Raw genomic sequence first — 27,405 nt, 5'->3', positions numbered from 1 at the left:
TATATATATATATATATATATATATATATATATATATATACACACACACACATATACATATATACACATATATACATACATACATACATACATACATACATATATATATATATATATACCAATGTAGCCAAAATTAGAAGGAAAGGAGAAAATTGGGGGGAAATTTTTATAGACAGTTTCTTGGATAAAGGTCTCATATTTCAAATCTATATAAACCTTTATAAAATTTATGAGAAAATAGTCATTCCACAAATGATAAATGATTGAAGAATATGTGCAGGCCGTTTTTTGATAAAGAAATCAAAGTTACATATTGCTATATAAGGAAATGCTCTAAATCATTATTGATGAGAGAAATGCAAATTAAAACAACTTTGGATATCATTTCACACCTGTCAGATTGCCTAAAATGATAGAAAGGGGAAATGGTAAATGTTGGAGGGGATGTAGAAAAATTGGGACACTAATACACTGTTGGTGGAACTGTGAACTGATCCAATAATTTTTGAGAGCAATCTGGAATTATGCCTAAAGTGTTATAAAATTGTATATCCTTTGACCCAGCAATACCACTATTAGGTCTGTTTCCTATGGTGATCAGGAAAAAGGAAAAGAACCGATATGTTCTAAAATATTTATAGCACCTCTCTCTGTGGTGGCAAAGAACTTGAAATTGAGGGGATGCCCATCAGTTGGGGAATGCCTGAACTAGTTGTAGTATATAATTGTCATGGAATACTACTGTGCTATAGGAAATGATGAACTGGTTGATTTTTTTTTCCGGGGCAATGGGGGTTAAGTGACTTGCCCAGGGTCACACAGCTAGTAAGTGTCAAGTGTCTGAGGCCGGATTTGAACTCAGGTACTCCTGAATCCAAGGCTGGTGCTTTATCCACTGCACCACCCAGCTGCCCCTGGTTGAATTTTTTAAAAATTTAATTTAATTTAATTTAAAAAAATTTTTTTAAACTGGTTGATTTTAGAAGAACATAGAAAGACTTGCATGAAATTATGAAGAGTGAAATGAGCAGAACCAAAAGAATGTTATATACAGTAACAGCAATATTGTTTGAAGAATAATTATGAATGACTAAGTTATTCTGAGTGTTATAAATACTCAAGTTAACTACAAAGGACCTATGAAGGAAGAGGCTATCCACCTCCAGAGAAAGAACTGATAAATAAAATTATTCATAGTATGGTTTTACATATATATGTATATATATATATATATATATATATGTGTGTGTGTGTGTGTGTGTGTGTGTGTGTGTGTATACATATTTATATATCTGTGTCAAATGGTAGCCTTTTTTAGTGCAGGGTAGGGTAAGAGGGAGGGAGACAGTTCAAAACTTAAAATGTAACAAAAAAAGTAAGTAAATTCTCAGATCCATAACCTACATATTGGTGACTTTTTTGTCATCAGGAGCCCCAGAGATCTCTTCCTTGACATGCAAATGAGGTTGGGTTCCTAAAGACATGTGAATTCATATAATGTTTTAAATACATTCCCTCACACATTCACCCTGATATAAGTGAAGTAAGCATGATAGGCATTACTGTCCCTATTTTGTAGATAATAGGGTTATCTTTTTAGTATTGGAAGGCAAGCTCCAACTAGGGTGGGATGATTGGGCTCTGCCCCAGGGCATCAACATTAAGAGGGTACTGATAGAACTTGTGCATTCCTTCTGCATGATAAAAACAACTGTTCTTAGTAACTCATTAGTCTTCTCATGCCCCACAAGCCACCTTGGGTTCTCAAAGGCTAGGTCAATAAACTCTAGCAAGTCCTATCAAACCGGAAGGGCTTTGAGATGAGCTTGATGGTGGACTTCATCATTGTCTGAGAACCATCCTGGCAAAGTTGGGAGAGGTGCATCATTCAATGGGTGATGAGTTCTTCAACTATGGAACTTGGAAGAACCAATTCCATTTCCATATCTCTCATCCTCTTCTCTTGCTCACATAGCTTCCCTCCTATTTCGAGTCCTCAGCACTCTTCTCTTGGACCACCATCATAGACTTCTCTCTGGGCTCTCTACCTCCAAGTAATATCTAACATTTATATAGCACCTACTGTGTACCAGGCCCTATACTTAGGGTTTTACAAATATTATCTCATTTCCTCCTCACAACAATCCGGGAAGGTAGGTGTTTTTATGCTAGGGTGGAGTCATGTTTACAATCAAAATTCAAGACAAAGTGGTGCTTTTCTTCCTGAAGAAGATCAAGAGAGTGATAGGGATTAGAAGCCCTAAGGATCATAGGATATAAGAAAGTAATCCCAAGTGCCTCTGTGAAAATCCATGTTGGGACCATGGTTAGCAGCAGGTCAAGGAAGGAGGGGGAGGAGCTGGGGGTGGGAGAGGCTGAACCTTGAGAAAGATTAGGGTTCTCCTGTTGAAATCCTCTCTGATCTTTAATGTCAGAAACAAATAATTGCCATGTGACCACACTCAAGTCATTTAACGTCAGTGGCCCAGGCAACTTTCTCTCAAGTCTGTAAACTGGAGAGTTGGCAATCTACTTATGTAGAAGGAATTCCCATGCTGAAAATTCCCCACACAGATCAAATCATTGGTCCAGCCCCTTTAAAGGCCAACTCAACTAGCACCGACTCAGCAACCATTCTCAAATCTTCTGTCATCTTCCCTTCCAAGCACATCAGAGTTGGGGAAGGAGAAGAATTAGAACAAGTTTTCAATTGGACTAAGCATCTCTGGTTCCTTCAGCTCATTTTCACATAACATGATCTTCAGGCTCTTAATCAACTGGCTTGCCCTCCTCTGGACACTTTTCAGCTTATCAATGTTCTTCCTAAGAAGTGGCACCTGTGTCACCCTCACTATGTAAGACGAGGAGTCTGGTTTCTCTTCTGGTTATCACTGCTTTCCTCTCCACCCTTCTCTCTGTGTCTATTTGTCTTTGTTCTCTCTGTCTCTGTCTCTGTGTCTCTTTTTCTCTCTCTGTCTCTTTCTCTTTCAGCCTTGCTGTCTCTGTCTCCGTCTCTCCCTTGTTTTAAAGGAAAGAAACAAAGTCATAGCAGAGAGTTCCCAACACATATTGAAATATTTAAAGCTTTGATTTTCTGCAGGTATCCCCTTTCTGATATTTGTTTGAAGCTTGCCTGGCATCCAGGTTTCTCTGTGTTGGTCTCCACCAGCCTTAGCCCACTCCTTCCTCTGCATGTCTTTTACTATCAGATTTGGAGCCGGGAAGGACATTAGAGTTCACTTCATCCAACCCCTTCTTCTTGCAGGTATGAAAGCTAAAACCTTATGACATGCCCAAGGTCACCCAGTTAATAAGTGGCAGTCAGGTCCTCTGGGTTATTCAAAGCCTAGGGTTATTCCCACTGCACTATGTTGCCTTCCAAAAGACCAGCTCTGACAGATTAGTCCAAGAGAGCTCTTGTGTGAAGAGATAATTAAGGGTGGACAGAATGTATCTCCCCAAGTAGATCATTTTTGCAACAGCGCTAGAAGGAAGGTTCTGTCCCCTGTGTGACTCTTAAAGAGATGGAGTAGGTGTGCTTATGTGTATCTGTGTACATGTGTGTGCCCACATACACATCTCTGTGTGGTAGGGGGAAGGTGGTATTATTCTTATATCCTGCACCCTCCCCAAGAGGGCCTGGAATTGTTAAATCTCTCCACAATAGTCTATTTACCATCCTTTGAAGCCTCTTTGTGACTATCCCATAAATTCCTCAACAACTATTCAGGCTCTTGCTTGATTATGGGTTATTAGCAAGCTGGAAGTTCAGAAATTGCCGAGGACATACTGACAAGTCTAAGCACTCTGAGAAGCCAAACATCCTTCCACATTCCAAAGTTGGGCCTATTTGTCCCAGCCCTGTCCCTGCACTGTGCCTGTAACTAGCTGTACCGGGGGTCTTTGAGCCATTTCAATGGCTTGGTGGGATGCTCATTTCAGTTGTTTGTGTAATTATGAAAACTTCACTCGAGTGGGAAAAGGAACAGAGAAGGCAATTATGCTTCCAAACAAACAAGGACCAGAAGATGCCTGGCGCTATGCATTAAACATAATCTCTATACTTTGACACAGAGGTGAGGTGACCAACAATTAGCTGTGAAATTATAACTATAAAGAGCATGACTAAGGATGGTGGGCAGGCAACTGCCCTGCTGACATTTTCTGGCATTGGAGAAGCTTGGAGGTGGGAACTCGCTGTGACCCTAAGAAAACAATCTACTGCAGGCTGTGTTTTTATAGTGGTCGGTTTTTGTTTTGTTTTGTTTTGTTTGTTGTGGTGGTGTAGAATTTTTTCCTTTCCTTCTTTTTTTCTTTTTTAACATTTATAGTTGTCTAAAATCTGCTGATTCTTCCATTTCTCTTGGACAGACATTGCAAATGGACAGTAATGCAGACCCTCAATTGGTCAAGGGAAAGAGATGCTGGAGGACATTTGGGAAATGGACCCCCAAGATTCCCCACATGAAGACCCATATTTTTAGCATGAATATTCTTCCCATGACACAAGCCTGGTATGGTGGATACAGGGGCAGCCTCGGGGTTAAGACCTGGATTCAAGTCTTACTTCTGACAAATATACTACTTGTGAGATCAAGGGCAAGGGCGTAACCTGTCCTTACCTCCCCAGCCTTCTAACATTTTACTCACTTCCAAATACTCAACAGACTGGCCAATACTGACCTTTCTGTTGCTTACCCACAATGCTCCATCTCCCAGCCCTAGGCATTTTCACTGGCAGTGCCCCATGCCTAGAGTGTGCTCCCTATTCACTACTGCCTGCTGGCTCCCTTTGCTTCTGGTAAGATTCATAAGGGATCCTACTTTGCTGCTCATACTTGGATCTCTCATGTCCTCTTGTATGTACATAATTATTTACATTAGAATGTAAGCTTCCTGAAGGCAGGGAGTGCCTTTTTTAAATTTTGCCTTTCTTAGTATCCCCAGTGTTTGGCATGGCACCTGGAATATAAGAAGTGCTTAACAAATGCTTATGGACTGACTGACCCAAACTCCCAGTGCCCACAGGAAGCTAAGACTATGTCAGACACCAATTTTTCAGAAAAGGGAGTTTCCACAGAGGAGAGAAATCACAGATCCTCACTGACCTCCTTCCCTGCACCCCAAATTCTTCCCATGATGTTGTATAGCTGTGAGTCACCGAATCCCAGAGTTTCCAAAAGATTGAAATTGAGCAGGATTCCAGAGAATGAATGAGAAAGCCTTACTGGACCTCCAGACAGAGAAGTAATGGACTCAGAGTACACAATCAGACATTTCTTTGGACATGGCCAATGCCAGAATTTGCTCTGCTTGATTGTCCATATTTGTTACAAGAGTTTTGTTTTTCTTTTCTTTTTACAAGGGGGAAGGAAAGGTGGGAGAGAGATAAAATAGATTTCTGCTAATTAAACTTAATTAAATTTTAAAATAAAATGTAAAAAAATAAGGATTGAAGTTTATCCGAAGGACAATGGGAAGTTCAGTGGTGGGTGTCTCTAGGTTATATAGCATCCAACTGTGCTGGGGTGTAAGGAAAAAAGAATGGCACCAGAGATGTAACTAGGAAAACAGATGAACCTGTAATGAGCATCGAGAACAGTGGATTACTGTGGGCAGTCAGCTGACTCTATTAGTAACCATGCAATGTCAAGGTGACTAGAATGTTCCTCCACATAGTAAGTAGAACTCCTGCGGAGGACTTAAGGGAGTATAGGGACAGGAGTCACATGGGCAAGAATGAATGGAGATGTGCCCCCTGGATCAAGTACTCAAATAAGATAATATGTGTAAAGTGTTTTGCAAACTATAAAGCACTATGTGGATGTTTGTTGTTGTTGCTACCACCACCACCACCACTATCACCACCACCGCCACTACTACCACTCATCCTCCTCTTCCTCACATTGATGAGGTCACAGAACCACTAAATATGTTTTTGTTTGTCTATTTCTTAAACGAGAGGGCAGAAGTTCTGGGCAATAACAAGAGCACATCTGGACTCTCAACCAAAAAGACCAACTCTGAAGAAATATAAACAATTCTACCTGCCATCTATTGGCCATGTTGAATTTTGAAAACTGCTGTACTCTGAACTATCTTGTGTTAAAGGTTTTATATTTTACCAGTGAGAAAACTGAGAATTAGAAAAATTAACTAATTTACCCAAGTTTCACAGTGTGAAAGCCAGAATTTGAATCAGGTGTCCTGGGCAACTGTTAAAGCACTATTAGCCATTAACACCTGAGTTTGAATTCATGGAGAAAATAAGGAAACAGGTATATTTTCATGATGGAAAGAGATTAGAGAAGGGCTGTCGTAAGAATAGGTGATTCTCTAGGCCTCAGTTTCCTCATTTGTAGAATGGAGGGATAGGCTAGATTATTTCTAAGGTTTCTCCCAGCTCTTATAATCCATTAATGTAGATTGTGTATAGTTGTTAGATACAGCATCCTTGCAAAACTATGGGCTATTATATGCCATACAAATTATAATGAGACCCTATATATTTTTCCTAAGACAGTTATATATCTTGGCAATTTTAGGGAGCACCTAACCTGCGCTCACACTGGCAGTCTGTATCTCCAGAAGATAGCTAATGGGTCTCCTTAAATTTCTAGGAGGTAACCTTGTGAAGCTTGAAGGTGGTTTCCTGATTGTACAGTTCATGAGCCCCCATTAGCGTGCTGCTGTTCATGATTTTCAACTCATATCAGTCAGCCAAACTTAAGTAGCTTAAGTAAGGAGTATTAGAGTGTTATAGTAAGAACAGTGTAAACCCCCCCCCAAATTCTGTAACCCACTATCTCACCTGTACATACAGTCGATGGTAAAGTGGGCTCCAGCTTGGGCAGCACATGCGGTAAAGGGGTAAATCACAGTTGTACTCCCCTTGGATGCTGTGTAGTATTTTCTGGGCTTCAGGTCAAAGCTACCACTCCCATTATACGCAGTGCCACCAGCTGATATCCTGGTGATGCTTCAAGGATAACAATGAAAAATTCAAAATCCTTTGGTTCACTGAAGCTCATGAGCTCCTTCTCTAGCCATGGTGGGGGAAGGGAAGGAGGTGACTGAGGCTGAGCCTAAAGTTGGGGTGTTCTCTCCACTCCACCCCCAAGTAGTTCCTTCCCAGGAGTTTGGATGGCACTGCTCTCTCCTGGCTTGCCACCCACTCAAATCTCTTGATGGCAAAATGATCTCATATTTTATAGATGACACCAAATTTTTTCAACAAATCCAAGGATGCTTCCTATGCAATGTCATTTCAGTTTATCCAATGGCTTTCAAAGGCATCTAAATCAATCAAGGACTTTCCCCACACTTAACCTAAAGCCTGTGATACAAAGAAAAAAGGTTAGTTCTATTCATCAAACACTTTACTTTGGTTTTGTTTGTTTGTTTGTTTTGTGGGGCAATGAGGGTTAAGTGACTTGCCCAGGGTCACAGAGCTAGTAAGTGTCAAGTGTCTGAGCCCGGATTTGAACTCAGGTCCTCCTGAATCCAGGGCAGGTGCTTTATCCACTGCACCACCTAGCTACCCACCCCCCCACTTTACATTGTTAATGGGAAAACAGGGTACTTACATGTAAGTATACACAAAATGTCTCTCAAACAAATACATGGCATTTGGGGGAGGGTAGGGGACCATACCAAGTGGGGGTCAGGAAAGGTCTCATGTAGAATACAGTGCCTAAGTTTTTCAACCTTGAGCTTTGAAGAAAGTAGGGATTCTCAGAAGCACCGGTGAGGAAGGATTCAATTCCAAGCATGGACCACAATCTGCACAAAGGCACAGAGATGGGGGATGGAGAGCCATGTGTGAGGAACATAAAGGCCAGTTTGGCTGGACCACGGAGTGAGAGAAAGGAAGGAAGGGATAAGAAGGTTGGATAGGCTGGCTGAGTCAGCTTGGGAAGAGTCTTCACTATTAGACAGATGAGATTGAATCTAGTCCTAGAAGTATTTTTTGTGTGAGAGACAATGAGGGTTAAGTGACTTGCCCAGGGTCACATAGCTAGTAAGTGTCAAGTGTCTGAGGCTGGATTTGAACTCGGGTCTTCCTGAATCCAGGGCCTGTGCTTTATCCACTGTGCCACCTAGCTGCCCCCTGGAGTATTAGGGAGCCATTGGGGTTTATTGATTGGGGGAGTGGCATGAGCAGACCTTCACTTTAGGAAAATTCCTTTGACAACTCTGTAGAGCATGAATTAGACAAGGAGAAGACCTGAGATGAGAGCATTAAAAGGCTGCTATAATGGTCCAGGTTAATTTTTACATATTTTCCTAGGACTGCTTCATAAGATGCCATGAACACATTTTCTTATTCAATGAATTCAATTCAATAAACATTTATTAAGAGCCTAATGTATGGGAGCAGCTAGATGGTGCAGTGATAAAGCAAAGGTCCTGGATTCAGGAGGACCTGAGTTCAAATCTGGCCTCAGACACTTGACACTTACTAGCTGTGTGACCCTCAGCAAATCACTTAACCCTCATTGTCCTGCAAAAACAAACAAGCAAACCCCCCAAACAACCAAACAAAAAAAGAGCCTAGTGTGTACAGCACCATGTACTAGGCAGTAGAGGAGAGCTAAGATTCAGAGAAGATGCATACTTCTGACCTATAGAATCTATTATAGTGATAAGAAATATAAAACAAATTTTTAAAAAGCTAAAACTTCACACAGATCATGCTTTACGATTTACAAAACACTTTCCCCATAATAGCCCTAGGATACCTCACAGACCCCATCCCATTTTATAGATGAGAAAATTCAGGCTTCCTGTGCCCAGGAAGTCACATAGCTGCCAAATCCTCATGGGCACCAGCTCCAATTCTTCATCCTATCTTAAACATTCCTTCCACCTCTCTCTAAGTATCTTCTAGACTGAATCCCCAGCCTGGATGGGTGTTGTACATTCTCTCTTCCCTCCCATCTGTGTGCAATTTCCCAGCCTCCCCTGCCGAGCTGGATTTCCTCCTTTAAGTCCCTCCTCAAAACCCACTTTCTCTGTGTGTGTGTGTGTGTGTGTGTGTGTGTGTGTGTGTGTGTGTGTGTGTGTGTGTGTGTGTAGCCTTGCCTTCCCATTGTCCCATTAAGGGCTGCAGCTGGAAGGAAGTGCCTTTGAATAGGATCCAGGAGAAGAGACAAAGATGAATGAAACCAGATGCCACTTAAATCCGCTCAGAGTGAGTCACCATTTTCTTGGGGAATTTGTCTCTCCTGATCTTCTGCCTCTTCTCCACTTGAAGCCTGCCAGACAGACTCATTCAACCTAAAGTTTTTTTTTGCAGGCTCCCAGAGGTGCACCAAGGATTTGTGTAGAACTTGGGACACTATGGGGTCCTGGAGATAGGGAACATTGTATGGAGGATGCTTCATCAGACACGTTAGATGTCCTGAGTGATAGTTCCTAGGGGCTATGGAGCCACCCACATTTCATCTCCATCACTTACCACCACCCCCTTCATCCTCACCAGCCGGATGGGAAAGGGCGAATCTGGCCTGATAAGACAGTCCAGGCTGGAAAGTGCTTAGAAGGATGAGTCAAAGCTCTTAGCCCTCCCCTTTGGGCAACCACTGTCAGAGTTACTAAGTCAGTGGGTTTTTTCCTTTAGACCATTCTCTCTAGTGATCAACCCAAGTGATCTCTGCTCCAAGGATCTCGTTGGAGAACTGACTTGTTTTGTTATGGAGTGAACCAAAACCCTGGGAATGACTTTGAAAAAGAAACAGAAATGGATTCCTGTGTTTACCATCTCTTTCTGGAAAAGGTCCCAGGGGGCCACTGGGTTGGAACAGTGGGGCATCACTGAAGTCTCATATAGCTCCAAATTCTGTGATACTATGATCAGTGACAGCAAACATGGTGTGGCCGACCAAGCACTGACCTAGAATTTAGGCTACCTCGGTTTTCACCCCTAAATAGGCTACTTGACTTCTCTGGGCAGGCCCCAGTTTTCCCATCTGTAAAATGAAGAGTTTGGACTCAATATCCTCTAAGAACATTTCCTTTTATAAACTTGGGATCCTGGATACAGAGCTGAAAGAGACCTGAGGGGCCATCGAGTTCAACTCCTTTATTTAAAAGATAATGAAATGGAAGCTCAGAGAGGTTGTGACTTACCCAAGGTCACATTCTTATTGAGCATCACAGGCAAGATTTGAACTCAGATCTTCTGACTCCCAAGTCAATGCTTTTCCCACTGTACCAGGCCAATATGTCAAGAAATCTTTCTTAAGTGCCTACTATGTGCCAAGCATGGGCATAGGCTTTCTATGAATCTAAGTTAATATATTATCTGCTTGAGCAAAAAAGGGACAAGATGGCATATTAAACACATAAAGGACAAATGCCCTCTTCTTTTTTGAGGGGCAGCTGGATGGCACCATAGTGCACAGAGCGCTGAGCCTAGAGTCAAGAAGACTCATCTTCCTGAGTTCAAATCTAGCTTCAGACACTTACTAGCTGTGTGACCCTGGGCGAGTCATTTGACCCTGTTTGCCTCAGTTTCCTCCTCTGTACAATGAGTTGGTTCCCCCTGGATCACTGTCTTGTCATGGCAGAGGGGCTTGTGTAGTTCAATGCAACTATGAACTTTGCCATCCAGGATTACCCAAGATGAACAGGTCATACCAGAGAGTTCTGACAAAAGGTGATCCACTAAAGAAGGAAATGGCAAACCACACCAGTCTCTTTGCCAAGAAAACTCCATGGACAATATTCAAATGATAAAAGAGATGACATTGGAAGATGAGCCCCACAAATAGGGGGGTGTCCAATATGCTACTAGGGAGGAGGAGGAAAGCTTCAAGTCTCTCCAGAAAAAATGAAGCCACTGGGCCAAAGCCAAAAAGAGGCTCGGCTGAGGATACAGCTTGTGACAAAAGGAAAACCTGATGCTATAAAGACTAGTACTGCCTAGGAACCTGAAATTCAAGATCCATGAACCAAGGTAAGCTACATATCGTCAAACAAGAGATGGAACAATTAAACAGGGACATCTTGGGAAAGGGAAAGGAGAAAGGAAAAGATATAAAGATAAGATACCCAACTGACTGCGGAATTCCAGAGAATAGCAATGATAAATGAGAAGGTTTTCTTAAAGGAGCAATACAAAGAAATAAAAAAAAATAGAATGGGAAAGACAAGATATCTTCAAGAAAAATTGAGATGCCAACAAAAGTTTCATAGAAAAATGGGGATGATAAAATACAAAAATGGTAGGGACTTAACAGAACTAGAAGAGAGTAAGAAGAGGTGGCAAGAATATACAAAATAAAGATCTTAACATCCCCAGTAACCACAGTGGTGTGGTTACTGATCTGGAGCCAGACATCCTGGAGGATGAAGTCAAGTGGACTTTAGGAAGCATTGCTAACAATAAGGCTAGTAGAGGTGGTGGAATTACAGCTGAGTTATTTAAAATTATAAAAGAGGATACTGTTAAAGTGCTGCACTCAATATGCTAGCAAAATAGGAAAACACAATGACCATTGGTTGGAAAAGATCAGTTTATGTCCCAATCCTAAGGAAGGGTAATGCCAAGCAATGTTCAGATTATTGAACAATTGCATTCATTTCACATGCCAGCAAGGTTATGCCTAAGATTCTGCAAGCTAGGCTTCAGCAATATATGAACCAAGGGTTACTAGAAGATCAGACTGATTTTTGAAGAAGCGGAGGAACTAAAGACCAAATTGCCAATATTTCCTGGATTATGGAGAAAACAAGGGAGTCCCAGAAAAATATCTACTTCTGCTTCATTGACTACACTAAAACCTTTGTTTGACTGTGTGAATCACAGCAAAATGTGCCAAGTCCTCAAAGAGATGGGAGAACCAGATCATCTTACTTGTCTCCTAAGTAATCTGTATGCAGGCCAAGATACAACAGAACCAAACATGGAAAAACTGTTTGGTTTAAGATTGGAAAAGGGATATGACAAGGATGTATATTGCCACTTATTTATTTAACTTATGTGCAGAGTACATCACATGAAATGCCAGGCTGGATGAATCAAAAGCTGGAATTAAGGTTGCCAGGAGAAATAGCACAATCTCAGATATGCAGATGATTCAACTCTGATGGCAGAAAATGAAGAGAAATTAAGTAGCTTCTTGATTAGGGTGAAAGAGGAGAGTCTGAAAGCTGACTTGAAGCTTAATGTCTAAAAAACTAAGATCTTGGCAACTGGTCCCATCACTTCCTGGCAAAAAGAGGAAGAATAAATGGAAGCAGTGCCAGAGTTTTATTGTTGGACTCAAATATCACTGCAGACAGCGACTGTAGCCATGAAATTAAAAGGTGCTTGCTCCTTGGAAGGAAAGCTATGGCAAATCTGGACAGCAGACTAAAAAGCAAAGTCATTACCTTGTCAACAAAGCTCCATATAGTCAAAACGATGGTTTTCCAGTAGCAATGCATGGATGTGAGAGTTGAAGTATAAGGAAAGATGAGCACCACAGAATCGATGCTTTCAAACCATGGTGCTGGAGAAGACTTTTGAGAGATCAATTCAGTCAATATTTAAAGAAATTCATTCAGGCTATTCACCTAAAGATCAAATACTGAAGATGAAGTTTCAATGCTTTGGCCCCATAATGAGAAGATAAGACTCACTGGAAAAGACCCTGATGTGGAGAAAGATTGAAGGCAAAAGGAGAATGGGAAGGCAGAGGATGAGATGGATAGATAGTGTCATGGAATGACAAGCATGAACTTAGACAAAGTTTGACAGAAAAAGTGCTATGATCCATGGGGTCACGAAGAGTCAGACATGACTGAAAAATAACGACAAACATGAGATGGAGAAGGAAATGGCAAACCACTCCAGTATCTTCACCAAGAAAGCCCCAAATGAGGTTGCGAAGACTAGGGCAGGACTGAAAACAACTGCCCAACAAATTCCCCTTTTGGTGTAATTGTATCATATATTTAGATGGCATTTGAAGGTTTGCAAGGTGCTTTTACAGGATCTTCATGATATTCCTGTAAGTGATATTATTATCTTCATTCTACAGATGGAGACACTGATGTTTAGGGAGGTTAATTGATTTGCTCAGATCTAGAACTATCTGAGACAGGATTTGAACTCAGGTTTTCCTGACTCCAAGTCCTGACACTCTATTGACCTCCCTAACTGCCTCTATCAGAGTATGTAATCTTATCTCCCCTGACACCACCTCCCCCCACACACACCAAATTTCATCAAGGGCTTGATATAGTCCAGTGCTTTCCCAAGGTTAACTCTGGGCTAATTTGCATCACTTGGACCCAGCTGCTTCAGAGGAATGTGGGGAATGAAAAGGTAAAGGGAGAATAAAGATTATCATTCCAAATCCCCAAAAACTTAGTGGAAGATTCTGACCCAGCAGGTGTTTGTTAGAGGACCTGAGTTCTGCTGGCACTTCACTGAGCCTTTCTGATCCTCAATTTTTTCATCTGTAAAACAGGAAGATTGGGCTGGATGAATTTTATGAAAGTCCATATGCCTTATACCCTTAATTAGAAGTTGCGGGGGGCAGCTAGATGGCACAGTGGATAGAGCACCGGCCCTGGAGTCAGGAGTACCTGAGTTCGAATCTGGCCTCAGACACTTAACGCTTCCTAGCTGTGTGACCCTGGGCAAGTCACTTAACCCCAATTGCCTCACTAAAAAAAAAAAAAAAAGAAGAAGAAGTTGCCACTAAAATTCTTGGTTCAATTTCCATTTTCATTTTAACATGTTTAACACAGTCACTATCAGGTGCTGCTGACAACTTGGATCCACTGAAGATTGGAAAGTATTGTGAAAACTTTCATTTACATTCAAAATCGTTTTGCTGAAACTTTGGATGAGAGTCTGCATGGCATAGTGGATTAGGGCACTGGCCTTGGAATAAGGTAGACTTGGGTTCAAGATCTGCCTCTGACACATACTTGTTATATGAATTTATGGACCAGTCTTAGTTTAAGATGATGAATGGTTAATCTGCATTCATGAAGGGAGTTTCCACACCAGGAGTTTCCCATGCCTATGGCATCATAGGTCAGGACCCCCCAAAAGGCACTGGTAATAATATAGTTCTTGAGAAATCATTAAGAATGTACGGCATATATTAAAGAGAGTAGCCCGGGTATTTAACTAAACAGAACAGCCCATTCCCTGACCATCGCAAATGAAAGAATTTACTGTATTTCATTAAAGGTAACCTTTAAAGGATAATGTATTATTTCAACAAGTATTATGCATGATACAGAAGTAATATTTCTTATCCTTATAAAGCTTACAGTTAGAGCATAGACCCTCCAATTAGACAGTATCTGCAAAGCATAGAAATTGAATTGAGATGGGGTGGGGACAGAGATCTGATCCTCTTCCTTACTTGGACCCTGATGAAAGGTGCCAACGGGTCGCTGGAGACCCCTCATTGTGGTTAAGGACCCAACCTCCTTGGAAGGGAGAATGATGTAGAGGAAAGAGAACTGGGTCAAGCTTTCCTCTTATTTAGGCAAGTTACCTAACCTTTACAGACGTAAGTTTCCTCATGTGTAAATGACGGGGCTGGACTGGGTGACCTTTGAGGTCTCTTCCACTTCTGAGTCTATGAACTTATGAAAGTGATTACACTTGTATAAATTGCTCCACCCCCTTAGGGTAGAAGGAAAACACTTGGCAAATGGCAAATGGTGCTGCTGTGGTGGTGGTTATTATTATTTGGATATACGAGGGATCTGGGATTTGGTCTATGTGAGAAAGTCTCAGTGTGGGTATTCCTTCCATTGCTGCAGACCGTAACAAATTTTAGGCTGAGTAAGTCCTAGAAAAGGGAACAAGAAGAAGGGGGGGGGAGAATCGATTAAGCTACTATTGCCAAATCATTTTATAAATAATATAGTGCTAAAAGAAATGACAGCCAGGATGATTTCAGAAAGGCTTGGAAAGACTTGTATGAACTGATGTATAAGTGAAGTGAGCAGAACCAAGAGAATGTTGTGCACAGACAGCAATATTGTTTGATGAAGAATTGTGACAACTATTCTCAACAATACAATGATCCAAGACAATCCCAAAGGACTATTGATGAAACACACTATTCACCTCCAAAGAAAGAACTGATATTGATGGAACAGACTGAAGCATGCTATTTTTCATTCTTTCATTTTTTTCTTTTATTCAAGTTTTCTTGTACAAAATGACTAGTATGGTAATGCTTTACATAATCGTACAGGTATAACCCATATCTGATTGCTTACCACCTCAGGGAGAGGGGAGGAGAGGGAGAGAAGGAGGGATAAAAATTGGAACTCAAAACTATAAATAAAAATGTTTTTTACTTTAAAAAACCAAAAGAATATCTCATCGATTCTCACAATGACTCTGTGAGGCTATTGTTATCACCACAACTGAGGAAGACAGAGGTTAAGTGACTTTTCCCGGGTAATACAGCCAATAACTATCGGGAATAGGATTTGCACCCAGGTCTTCCTGACTCTGAATATTGCATTCAAGTCACCAAAATTACTGCTGATTTCTTAATGGCCAAATCGAATGGACTTTTCTCCATCTTCACCCTTTCCAGTCTTTGATGCCATTGGTCACCTTCTTCTCCTGGATACTTTTTCCTCTCTAGGTTTTTCTGATAATATCTTCTCATTCTCTTCCTACTTGTTTGACTATTTTTTCTTGACCTTACTTGCTAAATTATCAGCATTCATGTTATACCCCCTAACTGGGAGTGTCCTTTAAGCCTCTGTCCTATGTCCTGACCTCTCTTCTCACTCTATCAGCTCCCATGTGTTCAACTATCATCTCCATGCAGATGATTCCCAGCTCTCTTTATCCAGGGTTAAGTGACTTGCCCAGGATCACACAGCTAAGAAGTATCTGAGCTTAGATTTGAACTCAGGAAGATGAGTCTTCCTGACTCCAGGTGCTGGGCTCTACCCACTGCATCATCCAGCTGCCCAACTGTCCGAAGACCACCCAGCTAGACAGTCAATGAGGCAGGGACTCAAACCCAGGTCTCTGAATTCAAATCCAGCTCTTTCAAAGCAACTTTTCTCCTATTATGTTCTGACCCAGTTTCTGGCGTCCACCTGTGTCTTCTTCGGCAAGTCAGTGCTCTCTGGGGAACATGGCATCCTCATCTGGAAAAGGAGGAGATGAGGCTGCACAAGCTCTGAGTTACCTTCTACTTCAAAGATTACATGGGACTTGCCAAGAGCCATACAGGTGGGGAATGGCAGACCTGACCCTTGAACCCATGTCCTCAATCTCCAAATTCATGACAATTTCCACTTTAGCTCAGAGGTGTGCTGGAGCCAGCTCAGCTTGGGAGAACTGGTTGTTAAATTTTCAGTGTGAGCATTTATACCTCATAAATCAACAAATGCCATAAACCAGGGCTTAATTTCTTCTTTTGTTGATAGTCTGAATTTAAGAAAATGATAGAGAAAATGTGATATATATATATATATATGCATATATACATACATACATATACACATATGTGTGCATTTTCAAAGAGGCTGGTTGTTAAATATTTACCAACACAATCCCAACCATGATGAAGTTCAAGTCAAAAACAAATTTTACCCATTTTGCAAAAGAAAGCCAATGAGAGGCATAAGCCAATTTAGTAGCTGTTCTGAGAAGCTTCCTTACCGTCACACAGAAGTCGGTTGATTGCCTTGAGTGGTTTCAGAAAGATTAGATCTGCCACATTTCATAATCCTTGGAAAGTTATCTTGGAACCTAGACTTATTTCATCATATTGATGCTCATTTGCTCACGGCAGCACCTGAAGGTACTATTATCTCTGTTTTAGAGATGGGAAAATTGAGGCCCAATGATGATACATGACATGTCACATGTCACAAAGCCAACAAATGTCAAAGGTGAGATTTGAACCCAGGTCCTTCTGTCTCTGAAGTGCAGTATTTTAAACCCCATTTCTTAGTGCTTCATAGATGAGTGGGTACTGCAGGCAAGTTTGAAGATGGTAAAATTAAATAATTCTGTAGTTCTCTCTGTCTGTCTGTCTCTGTCTGTCTCTGTCTGTCTCTGTCTCTCTGTCTCTCTCTGTCTCTGTCTCTCTCTCTCTCTCTCTCTCTCTCTCTCTCTCTCTCTCTCTCCTATCCCTCTCCCCTCTCTCTCCCTCTCTTTCCCCCTCTCTCCTCTTCTCTGTCTCTTACTTTCTCTTTCTCTTCCCCTTCCTCCTCTTTTTCTCTCTCTCTCTCTCTCCTCTCCCCCCCCACTTCTCTCTGCTCACACATACAAAGGGCAGAGAGAGAGATTTAGGTTCTATATAAGGACAAACCAACTATCTCAAGATGGAGCAGGTTGCCTTGGAAGACACTAGATTCCCTCTCACCAGAGATCATTAAGTGAAGGCCGAGTGATTTCTTTGCAAAGAGACAACATAGTACAATGAGAAAAGTGCTGACTGGAGTTGTAATCCCTGGGTTCAGATCTTGCCTTTGCTGTTTACCTCCTGCGTGACCTTGGGCTAATCACTTTTTTTTTGTTGGTTTTTTGGTTTTGTTTTGTTTTGTTTTGCAGGCAATGGGGGTTAAGTGACTTGCCCAGGGTCACACAGCTAATAAGTGTCGAGTGTCTGAAGCCAGATTTGAACTCAGGTACTCCTGAATCCAGGGCCAGTGCTTTAACCACTGTGCCATCTAGCTGCCCCCGGGCTAATCACTTTTACTCTCCCTGAGCCCCAGTTTCCTCATTCATAAAATGAGTGCATTGGATCTGATGCCCTCTTTGGTCCCCACGACTTCAGAGATTTCTAGGATTCTGGGGTAGCTTAGGATGTTAATCAATGTAAGAATTATGGACCAGTTGCTTCTTGCTTCCTGAATCCCTAATCTAGGGCTGCAGATGCAGTTACTAGCAGCCCCACTGTGTGCCCAAGTTCCCCCTTGCTACCTGTGGTTCCTGTTTCCATCCCTCCCGACCAGAGCACCCGCCCAAAGGTGGCACACACTTGTTTGTACACCATTCTCTTCCCACCCAGGTGTATGCAGGCTCTAGGGGGAACAATGAGGAGTATTGTTGGAAACAGACTTTCTGCCAGGGTGGGGCCCAGAAGAGAAGGCATTGAAAATCACTGGAATACTTTCTCTTAGTCCCAACCAGGAAGAAAAACCAATCAGCTGCCAGAGGAATTCAGAATGAAAATGCAGTGGAAGTTTTTTTCCCCCAAACCATCCCTATAATTTCAGGGGTGTAGGGAACCTCCACTGAGCACTGTCCCTCTCCCAGTAGAAATCAGCCCCTCCCTCTTCCTCTTAGAGATTTGTCTGGGAATCCCAAGAGCCTGAGAGGATTCTCCCGGGCCATACCACCAGTACTCCAGGGCTAGGTCTTTAACCTAGATCTCTACAGAAGCAGCAATTACTCATATGATTAAATCAGAGCCTCAGTTTCTCCTATCAAATGTAGATAATCATACTGGTGCTGCCTACCTCATAGGGCTCCCCGAAAGAAAGCTCACTGCAAACCTCACAGCCCCAGAGAAATGGGAATTATTATTGTTGGTAAGGAGGGCAAAGCCAAACCCTTCCCTTCCCTAACTCTAACTAACCCTGATACTGTCTGTCAACCCACCCTAACTAACCTTTTTAAAGTATGGACCTTAAGCGGGCTGACAATCCAACATTATATAACATCCACCCGAACTCAACAGATAAATTACATACCCTGTCATGAACCCGTAATGGCTAGAGCAACAGCTGTAATGACAGCTGACATTTTATAACTCTTAAAATTTGCATTATATCTGTTAGATGTTCTCTCATTTGGGCCCCAGGTGGCCTGGTGGATAGAGTTCCAGGCCTGGAGTCAGGAAGACTCATCTTCCTGAGTTCAAATCTGGCCTCAGACACTTCTTAGCTGTATGACCCTGGACAAGTCATTTCATCCTGTTTTCCTCAGTTTCCTCATCTTTAAAAAATGAGCTGGAGGGGGACAGCTGGGTGGCATAATGGATAAAGCACCGGCCCTGGATTCAGGAGGACCTGAGTTCAAATCTGGCCTCAGACACTTGACACTTACTAGCTGTGTGACCCTGGGCTAGTTGCTTAACCCTCATTGCCCTGCAAAAAAAAAAAAAATGAACTGGAGAAAGAAATTGCAAGCCACTCCAGTGTCTTTGCCAAATGAGGTCACAAAGAGTCAGACAAGACTGAAAATGATTGAACAACAATGACAACCCTATGTGAGGAACTCTAGCCATTATCTCCATTTTATAGATATGAATAAATGGCTTTCAGAACTCTACTCTACAGGGTAGGAAAGGTATTTATGCCACCCTCAAAGCCTGGGTCTAGCTCATTCATGGAAGAAATAGCCCATGGATGAACAATTAGAAAATCCAAGCATCATGCTAAAGTTCACACCAACCTGCCCATACTAATGGACTATTTGCTCAAGAGAAGCCTTTTCCCTTGATTGCAGACAGTGTTGTCAATGGAGATTCATTTACCTCACAAGATAGTTGAATTTCAAAAGTTCTGCATTTCACAAGGCTCAGTTAATATTTTCATCTTCTCAGGGCATGAGTCAATCCGGCTTTAGCTGAAAGGCAGTTTGGGTAGATTTGCTAACTGTTCTTTCCCAATTGACTCCTTGGGTCTCTCACCATATTCCTGTGTCAGATGTTACATCAGTCAACTGCGTAGATCTTCCTTTCTCTCCCATCTGTCATCTGCCTTCCTTTATCACACATACTCATTTTCTCCAAATGGTGTGGGGATAACAGGCTGACGGACAGCCTCAATGATTGATAGATGGGTACCCTCAACATGATAAAATAGAAAGAAACCTAAAGGAAGGCACTCAGCGTATCGAATGGCTCCTTTGTGGAGGAGCTGTGAAAGAACGCGGGTGATAATTGCATAGGACGAGAAGACAGGAATGGGCTGGGATCTGTATCATAATAAATAAATACATTTATTCTATATATTAGAATGTCAGCCCCTTAAGATAAGGGATTGTTTTAGTCCCTCCTGAAAGTCTGAGAGGTGGCATAGTAGATAGCATGATGGCTCTGGAGTCAGAGAAACCTGAGTTCAAATCTAGTCTTAAGAGACTTACTAGCTGTGTGATCTTGGGCAAGTCATTTAATCTCCATCTGTTTCGGTTTCTTCATCTATAAAATGGGAATAATAATAGCACCTACATCCTACGGTTGTTAAGGGTCTGAAATGAGATATGTGTAAAGCTTTTTGCAAACCTAAAGGGAGGAAGGGAATAAACATTTATATAATACCTACTGTGGGCCAGGCACTATGATTGTTGTTTAGTCATTTTTAGTCATGGCCGACTCTTTGTGGCCCCTTTTGAGATTTTCTTGGCAGAGACACTAGAATGCTTTGCTATTTCCTTCTCCAGCTCATTTTACAGAAGAGGAAACTGAGGCAAACAGGGTTAAGTGACTTGATCAGGATCACACAGCTAACAACTGTCTGAGGGCAGATTTGAACTCAGGGAGATGAGTCTTCTTGACTTCAGACCCAGCACTCTATCCCTTGAGCCACCAAAACAAAACAAAACAAAAACCCCTACATAAAACTTATTGTTGTTGTTGTTGTTGTTGTTGTGGGGTATTTATATTCTCAGTGGCTAGAAAACAGTTGGCACTTAATATGTGCTTAGTGATTGATCATCATACCATTGAAAGGAGTGCCTAGATAGATGAGATCAGAGATTCATGGGATGAATCTATCCTACGGTTGTTAAGGGTCTGAAATGAGATATGTGTAAAGCTTTTTGCAAACCTAAAGGGAGGAAGGGAATAAACATTTATATAATACCTACTGTTCTATGCCTAGTAGAGTCACCAGAGACTACCTAAACCAACCCCCTCATTTTACAATTAAGGAAACTGAAGGTGGAGTGACTTTTCCAACATCCCAAAGGCAGTAAGTGACAGAGGAGGGGTTAGAATCTGGGTCTTTTCCCTCCAAATCCAGCTTTTTTTTCACTGAAATATGAAGTGGGAAGCAAGGAATTGGGGCAATATTGTGATAATTAAGGACTCTCCAAATGACCCTTCCTTCCTCTGCTTTCTAAATAAGAACATTTCTGTCTGAACGATGCAGTTAATTAGAACCACAGAATTAAAAACTGTGAGACATTTTCATTCTAGTCCATTTTTACAAATGAGGAAATAGAGACCCAGAGATGGGAGGGACTTGATGAAGGTGGCACAAGGACAAGTAATAGAGTGAGGACCCAAAGCCCCCTTCTCTCCCTCCAGAGCTAGTTCCTGATACCATCTGCCTCTCTCTGGCCCAATCTTTATTTCCCTTTGGACGTGAAGGTCTCATCTGGCCACTTTTATATGTACCTATAAACAATTACCAGAAAAGAACATGCTTTTTTTTTTTTTAAGCCAGAAGCAAGGAAAAGATGGATACACTTGAATCACAGAACCTGGTGGTATTTGAATGGTAGTGGACAGAATATAAGTGAAAGGTTGGCCACATTGAATCAAGGATCAGCCTCCAGCATGGGACCCACTTAAAGGAGCCAGGGCATAGACTCAGCTCCATCAGCCCATTGTAGAAGACTGTGGAATGATGGGCTATTTTAGGTTAGATTGAAATGAAGCTCAGAAGCAGTAAGTTTTTGTTAAAACTGTGTCCTTTAAGGGGAGCCTAGAGAGCAATGGGGCTGGACTAGCTGCATTTTAGTTTAGAGGCAAAAATATTGAAAGGGGGAGAAAGAATGGGAGAAAGAAACAGATGCCAAACATATAACACAAAAATAACACAATTCAAAAATAATAACATATGCAAGAAATAAAAACCCAAGGAAAGTCGAAATCCCTCTTGGGGAATAAAATACTTCCTTTACTCCCCCTCAAAGAATTGAAAGCCCGCCTCATCTCCCTTCCTTTTGCATATGGTCTCAACCTTTTCCAGATTGAAGGCCATTTTTGCATTTTGCAACTTCTCGTTACTCTAATGATTAGGCTGAGTGGGCTTGCCATTATAAGAAAACATTCCGTATATGAATAGAAGTATGTGTGTATACAGATATGTATGTGTGTTAAGCTAAAGAAAAGAAACATTGATTAATGCTAGGGAGGGACAATTAATTGGCAAATTAATTGGAGTCCTCTTTACACTTCTATGATGAAAGATAATTGTTTGTTTTATTTAATATGTTCTATTTCAATTAAAACCACTGGTGACTGTACATATGTGGAAATATTTTTTGATTTATATGTTTAAATATTCCTCATGTTAGTGTGGGAGTTGATTGAATAAATCAATCAAGTTATCTCATCCCATTTAAAGAAAGTGACAAGAGCTAAGCCCTGGTGCATTTATCAGGTAAGAACACATCTTAATGGTTCACGGAGGTATGAATGATGCTTGGGCAACCTAGGTGTGAGAGGAAGGCTATTCCAATTGGGTAGGGTTTGATCCCATCTTCTGGGGCCTAATAAGACCGTTAGCTAGTTGGGGTTAGGATTTTTTTAAGGGTCTGGAAGTGGAGGAGAGAGAGTATTCTGGCTAAAATCCTGAGGAGGAATTGGAAGAGAAAAGCAGAGCCCTCTCTTGAAGAGGTCTCCAACCCCTTAGGGGTACCTCTAGACTCCTGAGGGGAGATGTAACTTGCTGACCTCTGAGGGCACCTGCCTGCCAGTGTGATTGTATGTTGGGATAGGGACCTCCAACTCTTACGTGTGCCACAAATGTATTGGATTCTACAAGAACTCAGTCAATACTCTAATTCCTCTAAGGCACAACAGATACCTTATTTAAAACAGGAAGAGATGATTCCCTAAAATAGAATTGAATGTTCTGTCCCATAATAGAGTCCTTAAACAATAATAATTACTACTTTATTTGTAGTTTAAAATGGTCCAGGTTATAGGGAGCTTCAACTGAGGCCTGCCTTTCCCAGCTAGAAGCTTTTAAATAAAAGAAATAGTTCACGAACCCAGTGAGCTATGTGACTTTAAAAAGATTGCCTTCCCTCTCTGGGCTTTAATCTGCTCCCCTAGAAAATAAGGGAATCAAGCTAGATAATATCTCATTCCCTTGTTAGCTCTCACATTCTGGAATTTATAATAAGACAGAGAAAAGTGAGAAATCATACAAGGGAACCATTTTGAGGAGGAAGGAAGAATAGTCTTTAGATAAGAAGGTTGGGCTAGCCTCTGGCTCTTGGATTAGGTGTTTGCTTACAACCTGAATCAGTTTACATCATCTAGCATCTGATTCCAAAAAAGCCCAGATGTTTTATTAAAGACATACAAGCAACTCTGCAGGTGTGAGGTTGGATGAGCTTGGGTGGGAAGAGAAGAGGTGTTAGCCTTTTACTCCCGGGAGGAGAGAAGATTTCATAGAGATAGGATGGGAGAGTGACCCGGAACAAGGTGCCATCCAGTGTCTCATTGATCTCTATTTACTGTCTCAGGCCTTAGGGAAAAGGAGTAGGCCAAAGTGGCTCTCTCTTTTAGGGAACTTCTCCTAACTAGCTATTAGGGAAGACTTTTGTCGCTCAACATTAGGAAGTAATACACCCTTACCTAAATAATTCAGAACACATTTGCACATTTCTTAATTGCCAGAGACTTGTAAACAAGTCTGCTGAATGGTTCCTTGCCCTCTCAGCCGGCTGAGCTCATGGGATTGGAGCATTCCAAGCTGTCATTTGACTTCTCAAGGATTCCTGGTTTTGTGTGTAGAGAAAATGATGCTCAGAAGATTCCGAATGCAAATCTTTCATGTCATAGATGAGGTAGCTTAAGTCTGGAGAAAGTGCCTAAAGTCACCCAGGGAACAAGTAGCAGAGCTGGGATTTGAACCCAGACCCCTTAACTACTGTGCTCTGTCCTCTACTCCCTGTCTCTGTCTCTCTCTCTGTGTCTCTGTCTCTCTGTGTCTCTGTCTGTCTGTCTCTCTCCCCGCCCCTATCTCTCTCCTCTGTGTCCCCCTTCTCTCTCTGTCTCTGTCTCTGTCTCTGTCTTCCTCTCTGTGTCTCTGTCTCTGTCTGTCTCTGTCTCTTTCTCTCTCTCTCTGTCTTTCTCCTCTGTGCCTCTAACTTTCTGTCTCTATCTCTCCCTTCTTTCTCTCTGTCTGTCTCTCTTTCTCTGTGTCTCTGTCTCTGTCTCTCTCTGTCTTTCTGTCTCTCTCTGTCTCTCTCTCTGTCTCTCTGTCTCTGTCTCTCTCTGTCTCTGTCTCTCTCTCTGTCTCTCTCTCACTCACGCTCTCTCTCTCCTTTGCTGTTCAGTTTAATTCAGAGAAGGCATTTGAAATCTGGATATAGACTCTCTCCCCACCACTCTACTCCTTCTCAATCAAAGCTAATAATGAGATTTGAAATCTGCTTGATGGCATAATTTTATTTGGCCATTCCCCCTTTTTAGAAAAACTGTCTTATTGTAAGGTATCTAAAAGTCTAGAAAGAGTAGTGTGTGCTACAAAGTATACTGGTAAATACTTAACAACTAGCTGGGGAGGGGGGTGGGGGGCAGGGAAAATGCCCATGACATACTTTTAGGTTTAATCTTTATTATTAGCACTTTTTAAAGTTTAAACAATTATCAAAAAAAAAATAAAGCAAGTATTCATTTTTTTTTCATTTGCTGATTTCAAGGTATAAATGTTTACATTAAAAATTTAACAATAGGCTCAATAGGATCAGTTCAAACTGGCTCCAGCACGGCCCCTCCCCCCAGACTGCTACATGTATTTAATAAAGACATGATTTTGGAATTGACATGGAAGACAATGCTTCAAGCAGCAGAGACTCTACATGTTTAGATCTTTGGGGGTTTGTTATATATATATATATATATATATATATATATATATATATATATATTTCATTGCTCAGCACCTTCATTTGCACTGCATACTCCAAGAATTCTGGGAACTATGGTGGCACCTCAGACTTAGACATCCCTTGGTGGTTTCTAGAAAAAAGCAGCCCTTGAAGTGATTTGAGGTAGAGTTAGGTAGACCCTCAGGGCATGAAAAGAGGCAAAGGGAACTTTCTAACCCTAAGTCAGAAAGAGGCTTGGGAAAAGAATATGGATCCCATTAAAGCAGGAAGTAGATTCAACGACAAATCAAGCCCCTAAGATTGCTAAAAAGTTGGGTGGTTGTTCTGTGTCCTAAAACTTCCTGGAAGCCTAGACTTTGGACAACTTTCCCTCTCCCTTTGGGGAAAAAAAAGATTGCTAGGAGATTTCTAGTCTGATGACTAGGTATGTGAGAACCTTCCTTTCTCACTAAAAGATCTGAAGCATACTCTACACCTAAGTATCCCTGTCACTCAGCACAGTGTCTGGTACAAAGAAGGGACTTTGTAAATGCTTGACTGATTGACTAATTAATTAATTAAACTAAAAGAGAGGTGGCAGCACCCATTCCTTCTCTCATAGGGAAGGGGAAGCACCTCAGCTGAGGTCCCTGGATTAAAAACCCAATAGATGGAAGCAGAGAGAAGTGTCCAACAGTAGGTACTTAATAAATGCTTGTTCCCTTCATCCCTCCATTTATGAGAGATCCCGAGTCAGCTGCTTGAGTCAGTGCAATCTGCATGTTAAAGAGCTGAGCAGATCTTCCTTCTGGTGATTTTAAGAGAATGGGCAGTGTTATAATCTCCACTGTGCCCACCTTTTGATTTTTCTGACTTTCCCTTCTGCCATCAGTGGTGGTCCAACCTGGCTACTACAAAGAAAAAGGAGGAAGAATCTAATAATCTAGTAAATCTAGTAAACCCCCAGCCCACCATGGAGTAGTTCAGAGATCCAGGGACCTTAAGCCTTAGTCTACTTTAGCTTCTTTTCTGGGTAATGTGGAATTTGATAGAAAGAACATTGGACAGAGGTTCAACAGATCTGACTTCTCATCCTAGCTCAACCCCTCAGTAGGTATATGACTTTAAGAAAGTCTACCTTTTGGGACCCCAGTTTCCTCATCACATAAATACCAGAGTAATTTGCCATTTTCTTCTTTGCCCAGGCTCACACAGTTATTAAGCATCTGAGACCAAATTTGAACTTAGGTCTTCCTGACTCCAGTCCCAGCACTCTATCCACTGCACTGCCTAACTGCCCTAAATATTTCATCTACTCTATGCGTTATATGCAGTGCCCCATATGTGCTGCTTCCCTAATTTGGTACTCAGAAGTTTGTAGGTTGGATCTCCTGGGGCTGAACTATTTTCCAAATTTATAGGTTATTCTATGGGTCTATACTCCTAAAACTTTTAAGCCCCCAATGGTGAGTTGATGTTTAATAGTTAGCCAATAGACACAGTCAGCTCAAAGTAAAGGTATATATTAAGGTAGAATAGCAAGAATAATAACTATAAAACTTTCCCCCATAAACCTAGGGTGTACCCTTCAAAAGATTAGTACAGGATCAGTGAGAAGAGAGGGTGCACACAGTAGTGAAATATAGAAGGAGCACAAATGGCCAAGGTAATGGCCAAGTTTTGGTATTGCAGGGTCCTGATGCCTTTCATCTCCTCATGGAATCCTCATGCAGGTCCACCCAGGTCACAATATCTCTGCTGAACTGGTAACTTCACTGGGCTTCTTGGGGCAGCTCCTCTTCACAGCTGAACTCTTAGCTCACAGGGATAGTTTTGTCTTAGATCTATAGTTGGCTCTCTTCTTGGCTAGCAGATGACATGGGTTTTTTTGTTTTGTTTTGTTTTTTTGTTTGTTTGTTTTTTAGTGAGGCAATTGGGGTTAAGTGACTTGCCCAGGGTCACACAGCTAGTAAGTGTTAAGTGTCTGAGGCCAGATTTGAACCCAGGTACTCCTGACTCCAGGGCCGGTGCTCTATCCACTGCGCCACCTAGCTGCCCCCAGATGACATGTTTTTAAAGTATCTTCTTTCCTGGAAGACATTTTACCTTTCTTCACCTGGGACTCCATAGTGAAGGTGTGCTTCTGCTCCCTGAAGGATAGATCTCAACCATACCTTGAACTCTCTTGATCTATCCAACTGTCTGTAGGGCTTGGTAAGACCCAGCTTTTGTACAAGTCTCTGGGATATGGCTACTTAATGGCCAGTGGTCATTAAAAGGGATGACAAAGGGAGAAGCTAGGTGGCGCAAATAATGTACCAGTCCTGGATTCCGGAGGATCTGAGTTCAAATCCAGCCTCAGACACTTGATACTTACTAGCTGTGTGACCCTGGGCAAGTCACTTAACCCTCATTGCCCTGAAAAAAAAAAAGGATGACAGCTCATAGACATCTCATAAAAACTCTTATTATCTATCCCTGTCTTTTTTTGAACCCAGCAGCCATAGAGTTCAACCTATGACAAAAATGAATCCCTATTATAACATACATAACAAACCAGCCTTTGTTCAGTCTAAGGAAGCTACCACCTCTTGAAGTTCCTCCTTCGATACCAATCCCAACTT

This window comes from Dromiciops gliroides, chromosome 2, assembly GCF_019393635.1.
Source record: "Dromiciops gliroides isolate mDroGli1 chromosome 2, mDroGli1.pri, whole genome shotgun sequence".
Taxonomy (NCBI): domain Eukaryota; kingdom Metazoa; phylum Chordata; class Mammalia; order Microbiotheria; family Microbiotheriidae; genus Dromiciops; species Dromiciops gliroides.
Note: the sequence above shows the minus strand (reverse complement) of the source record.